Source organism: Ciconia boyciana, unplaced genomic scaffold (genome assembly GCF_034638445.1).
Source record: "Ciconia boyciana unplaced genomic scaffold, ASM3463844v1 HiC_scaffold_41, whole genome shotgun sequence".
NCBI lineage: Eukaryota > Metazoa > Chordata > Aves > Ciconiiformes > Ciconiidae > Ciconia > Ciconia boyciana.
In genome coordinates, this window is record NW_027328409.1 from 224608 (window position 1) to 230607 (window position 6000).

Here is a 6000-nt window from a genome sequence, read left to right on the forward strand (position 1 = left end):
CCTGTGTTATCAACACTGTTTCCAGCACAAATCCAAACCATAGCCCCATACTAGCTACTGTGAAGAAAATTAACTCTATCCCAGCCAAATCCAGCACACCGGTCAGCCCCCAGCATGATGTCTATAGAGTGGTAGGATCACAGGCTGTCCTCCCGCAGGGACTTTCTCAGCAGCTCCTTGTCCCTTGTGGAGATCGGCTTCACCTGTCACAGGTCCCACAGTGCTGCAGAGTCACCTGGGCCAGCAAACCCCTCTCCTGCCAGGGCTGCAAAGCACAGGCCTAATTCTTTCTGCCTTTGGGGACTGCAGCTTTTGCTCTCTTTATTTTTCCTAGTCCACTTTCTTTTTCCTAAGGCTCAGCCTCAAGCTCCCAAGAGGCACTTGGTGACTGTTGCCTCTGTCATATCATCAGCCACTACGGAAGAGAGCTTAGCTCTATCATCTCTCCAGGTAGGTTTAGGCTCTTACAAGATTGCCCCATGCCTCCTTCAGCGGGCTAGAGAGGCCCAGTTCCCTCAGCCTCTCCTCACAGCTCGTGCTTTAGGCCACTCTCTGCATCTTGGCAGGCCTCCTCTGGACCCTCTCCAGTTTCTCCACATTCCTTCTGAAATGGGAGGCCCAGTGGCTCGTATGGCATCATCATGGTGATCGGGCCCCTCTCCTCAGGGCTCTCCTTAGCTGGCCAGGTCTCTACCCATACTGCTGCATGGAGCTGTTGTGCAGTTTGTGGGTTGAGATAAAAAAAGATAATAGGATAAAGAAAATATATAAAACCAAACATAAACCACAACCAACAGGCAATGCAAAGGCAATCACTTCCCACCTCCCACCAGCAGACTGATGCCCAGCCGGTCTCACAGCAACAGACACCTTGAACAACAAAACACTCGTCCTCCTTCTTCCACTGCCCCAGCTTTTATTGCTGAGCATGACATCATGTGATATGGAATATCCCTCTGGTCACTTGGGGTCAGCTTGTCCTGGCTGTTTCCCCCCTACCAAAATCTTGCCCACCCCAGCCTACTCACTGGGAGGGAGCAGAGTGAGAACCTGAGAAGGCCTTGACGCTGTGCAAACACTGCTCAGCAACAGCCAAAACACGGGTGTGTTATCAACACTGTTGTAGGCACAAATGCAAAACATGGCACCATGGGAGCTGCTATGACGGAAGTTAACCCCTTCCCAGCCAGACCCAGTACACTTGAACTGGGGGTGCAGAAATGGACACAGTCGTGTACTGGTGGTCTAAGTGATGAGCAGAGGGATACAATCATTTCCCTCACTCCTTTGGCGAGGGTCCTCTTTATACACTCCAGGACACTGCTGGTGTCCTTCTTTGCCACCAGGTCACACTACTGGACCGTGTTTTGCCTTCTATTCCCCAACACCACCACGGCCTTTTCTGCAGAGCTGCTTCCCAGCCAGGCATCCCCCACCCCTGCCACTGCAAAGTGTCAGTCTATCCCAGGCACAGGACCTTCCCTTTGGAATTCTCTTTCATGAAGTTCCTGACAGGACAGTGCTCCCACCTGTCAGGTTTCCCCTGAAAGGCATCCCTAAGGCACTGGATGGTCCTCCCAAGTTAGTATCATTGAAAAATGTGGTGAGAGTTGCCTCCTCCAGGTCATGGGTACAGGTGTTAAACTGCACAGGGCTCAGGAGAGTCCAAACCCCAATGTGTGTCCCCTGGCCTCCAGGTAGGGTATGGCCCCTTCACCACTGCTCTCTCAGCCTCATCATCCAACTGGTGTTTTGCTCATTTCTTTGTCTACCCAGGCAGACCATGATGGCCTAACTTTGGTACAAGAATATTGAGGGAGACCATGTCAAGAGCCTTGCTGAAGTGGAGGTAAACAACATCGACTGTTGTCCCCTCACGCACAAATGCAGCTACTTCATCATGAATTCAACCTGGTTGGTGAGGCATGATGTACCCTTGGGCATTCCATGACGATGCTCCTCTCTTTCAGGTTCCCAGAAATGTCCACGAAGAGCACTCATTCAGTGGCTCACTCCTCACCAAAGGGAGCTTGTTCACAGCCTGTGGTTCCCTGGGTTGCATTTTTGGTCTTTTTCAAAGATGGGTGCAACATTGGTTTGTCCTCACTCACAAGAGACCTCTACCAATCCCATGACCTTTCACAAGGGATATTCCAAAGAAATATCTATCTTGCCCTGTAACTTCATTACCACTATTCTGCCTGTTATACAGTGCATTCAATTTCTCCAATCTTTCATATGCGTTCACCTGTCCTGATACAGGGACCTTTTCTAATGTCATCTTTGCAGATGCAGACACTCTACACAAAGGCCCATGCCATTAGTTTCTCATTTTCTCCTACCCTTATTCTTTGATCATTCAGATAACTCTCACATACCCTGTTGCTGCTTTGAGCTTCAGGGAGTTAAAAGCTTGCCTGCCTTTCAGTAGTGTGTCTCTTTAGCCAATTCTTTAATTAGGTTTATCTCTCACATTTTTGTATCTATCTACAACATTTCTCGTAAGATTATCCCTTATAGAAAGGCAACCTCATTAGACACAGCTTGTACTTAGCATATGGTTACAGAGTGTGTTTTATTGCTTATGAAACTTTATCATGCTTTGCTTTCTTTGCTTGCAAATAGGAAAACTTCTTGTGTGGCCTGTGTGCGGCCAGTTCTCCAAGGAAAGCAGGTGGGAAATGGTGCAATGGAGCTGTAACATTGAGCTCCAGAGCTCAGTGAAGTCTGATGGAAGGGAAAGTGATGCAAGTCCCCAGGGGTCAATGACAAAAATGGTGGGGCTGGGGAGGTGAGCAGCAAGGTTCTCCATACAGTGTCAGACCTGAGAGGACTGCTTTTCCTAGCTGTCCAGGCCTCCTGAGGAGACACTCTGCATCGATACCACTTGGAGAATGCTTCTATCACCTCTCCTCTAAACTGAAAACTAATAAAATATAAACTTCAAATTAAAAAATGGTTTTTATTTGGTGCACTTTGAAATCGTCCTCTTTAAGTACCCTATGAAATGACTCCAATTATGTGTACAAGCTTGGAAGACCTGAAGAAAACTACAGGAAGAGAAACAGCTCGTTAAGGCTTTCTGTATTTTAATGAGAGCCATGGTGTATTTGGTGCTGAGTGTTTGAACCTCTGTTGATGAGAGGAGCTGTTTTGCCTGGGTGATAAATAACATCTTACTTGAAGGGATATCTGTCCTTCTTCCAACCCAGCACCGACAGTCGGGAAGCCAGGAGGAGCTGTGGTTCAGTACCAGCCGCTTCGAAGCAGCTCGAACCCCTTCATAGGCTGCCAATATCTCTTTCTCTGTTGGGGTATAGTGGTCCTCGGATCCTCTGTATGCCAGACTCCAAAACCTTAAGGGCTGACCACAAGTCTCCCCTGGTGCTTTCTGCCACAGGCTCCAGGTAGGCCCTTTCTCCCCAGCTGCGGTGTAGAGCACATTTTTGACATCTTGCTCTGCCCAGGTCGAGAACCTGGTTGTAAAAGTACGTCACGTAGATGCTCACATACCCATGATTCTGGCCACTGAAGAACATCAAAAAAACAGCAGGTGGATCAGGCTGCTAAGATTGAAGTGGCTCAGGTGGATCTGGACTGGCAACATAAGGGTGAATTATTTATAGCTCGGTGGGCCCATGACACCTCAGGCCATCAAGGAAGAGATGCAACATATAGATGGGCTCGTGATCGAGGGGTGGACTTGACCATGGACACTATTGCACAGGTTATCCATAAATGTGAAACATGCGCTGCAATCAAACAAGCCAAGCGGTTAAAGCCTCTGGCATGGAGGGCGATGGCTGAAATATAAATCTGGGGAGGCCTGGCAGATCGATTATATCACACTCCCACACACCCACGAAGGCAAACGTAAGTGCTTACAATGGTGGAAGCAACCACCGGATGGCTGGAAACATATCCTGTGCCCCATGCCACCGCCCGGAACACTATCCTGGGCCTTGGAAGTCAAGTCCTATGGTGACATGGCACCCCAGAAAGAATTGAGTCAGACAACGGGACTCATTTCTGAAACAACCTCATAGACACCCAGGCCAAAGAGCATGGCATTGAGTGGGTATATCACATCCCCTCTCATGCACCAGCCGCCGGGAATATTGAACGATACAATGGCCTGTTGAAGACTACACTGCGAGCAAAGGGTGGTGGGACATTCAAACATTGGGATACACATTTAGCAAAGGCCACCTGGTTAGTCAACACTAGAGGATGTGTCAATCGAGCTGGCCCTGCCCAATCAAAACTTTTACGTACTGTGGAATGGGATAAAGTCCCTGTAGTGCGTGAAAAACACATGCTGGGGAAGACAGTCTGGGTTACTCCTGCCTCGGGTAATGAAAACCCATTCTGGGTTACTCCTGCCTCGGGTAAAGGAAAACCATCAGGAAGAGCTGATGGCGTTTGTGCTCACTCGGGTTCATCTCACTCACGCACATGATGTGCATGCTTACATCTCATCTGTACAATGTAAACATGGACTTCTGACCTAGTCACTCAGTGTCCCTCTGTGGAGGGTCAAAGAAGCTCTCTGAGCTGGGGTGAGAGGCCAGTGCTCAGAATGGTGGTTGTGAGGGGCTCGTCCATGACGATTGCCCTGGGGCAGCTCGCCCAGGGTGTCCAGTTAACACGGGCACAGAGCAGACCCTGCTCTGCTGGTCCTTCAGGTCTCTCCCAGGAGGCCTCGCTGTGCGAGGACACTGCTGCATGCCCCAGCCTTGCACGCTCACACTGTTTAGCTATACACTGGTGTCTTCATCTGCGGGCCACGTTCTTGAATATGTTCTTGAGATCAACTTTGGAATAAGACCTAAGCCTTCAGGTACTGCCTTGAGGAGATCACCTTTTACATCAGGTCAGCAGGGACAGGCAGGGGATCATTTCCACCTGTGTGGGGCACGGATTCAGCTGAGTCAGTGCAGACATCTTGGCTTTCATCAGTAACCCTGGAGCTGGAGGGAGATTCAGCTTCTCCCATGCACCCCACAGACCCACAGGAGGTGGGATTCCTCTTGCCTCAGCTCAGCATGGACAAAGGAGGTGGGATTCCTCTCACCTCAGCTCAGCATGGACAAAATAGGTGTGAGCTCTTTGTTTCAGCTGCCATGTTAGTTAATGGAGATGGAGGCCAGGAGTGGGTCGCTCAGGTGGAAACACCTGGTGCCATTTGAGGTGCCGCAGATGGTCCAAGGCACGTGCAGGTGACTGCAAGCTGTAATGGAAGAATTGTGAGGGACAGGGTAGCATGTAGGGGCATCATCTTGGAGGCCATTAGAATGGTTGGCCATTCTGGCCGACAGCAATGACAGCAGATGCTGACATTTAGTACAAAGAATCCTGTCCATGATCAGTATGTTCAGGGCAGCCTACAGGGATATTCATCTGACTAAAGTTAGGCATGTGCCATAGGGAGGGCTAAATCTCTCTCTTTCTCTTCTCCATCAGCTGTATTTCCTAGATCTGCGCTGACTATAATGTCTCATGGTCTCCTGTCAGGGCTGCCCAGCCCTGCTTAGCTCTGGCATTGGCGAGAGCAGGCTTTGCTCACTCTGTGGGCACCTCATGTCATCTACCTCATCATCTACGGCTACGTCTCGTATCATCATTTACATTGCCATCTTCCGTATACTCCAAGCACGTCTTTGCTATGAAGAAAAGCCTTCGCATATATGGGCTCCTGGGACCTCAGAGGGCAGACTTGGGCCTGTTCTGGGGACCTTCAGGAAGGATCTCATGAGCAGGAGTATGGAAAGGCAGCAGAGCTCCGCACAGCTGGTCTTCAAGGACAACCTCCTGCAAGTACAGCAGTGGTCCATACGGATATTCAGTTGGCTCTCATAAGGGAACTGAATGGCAGCAAGATGAGCTGTTACTACTGAAGTTACAGTTAAAGAAGAAAGAAAGGCTATGTGGGGCCACTGCAGAATTTAGCAAGAGCAGGTGTAAAGAGGTGTGAGATGCAATATGCTGCCTTTGGCTCAG